The sequence below is a fragment of the Capsicum annuum genome, unplaced genomic scaffold (assembly GCF_002878395.1).
Source record: "Capsicum annuum cultivar UCD-10X-F1 unplaced genomic scaffold, UCD10Xv1.1 ctg44789, whole genome shotgun sequence".
In the NCBI taxonomy this organism is placed as follows: Eukaryota; Viridiplantae; Streptophyta; class Magnoliopsida; order Solanales; family Solanaceae; genus Capsicum; species Capsicum annuum.
In genome coordinates this window covers 1-379 of record NW_025852348.1, presented here as the reverse complement: position 1 = coordinate 379, position 379 = coordinate 1, and the positions used below count along the sequence as shown (strand labels likewise).

At 53.0% G+C, this 379-nt stretch overlaps 1 non-coding gene across 1 annotated transcript; it reads right to left on the bottom strand.

Moving 5' to 3' along the window:
• Positions 1-151: 151 nt before the first annotated feature.
• On the bottom strand, positions 152-270 carry LOC124892204. Its single transcript, XR_007050131.1, has one exon. It is a non-coding gene; the product is annotated as a 5S ribosomal RNA (ribosomal RNA).
• Positions 271-379: the final 109 nt, after the last annotated feature.

Sequence of the window (379 nt, the reverse complement as noted above, 5' to 3'; positions counted from 1 at the left end):
ATTATGCCTCTTTCTCCTACGCCGCCAGTCACACACCGCACGCGCGCCCCTGCGCTTTTCCCCCGTTCTCGTTTCCGCCAAAAGGAAAAACAAAAGATTCGCGGATCGAACCGGCAAAATTAAACTGAATTTTAAGGTAACAAAAAAGGAAGGGATGCAACACGAGGACTTCCCAGGGGGTCACCCATCCTAGTACTACTCTCACCGAAGCACGCTTAACTTCGGAGTTCTGATGGGATCTGGTGCGTTAGTGATGGTATGATCGCATGCGTCATTCCCAGCACTCCAAATTCTATTATGCTTCATCTCCTCCGCCGCACGTCACACCACGCACGCGCGCCCCTGCGCCTTGCCCCCTTTCTCGTTTCCGCAAAGAGGA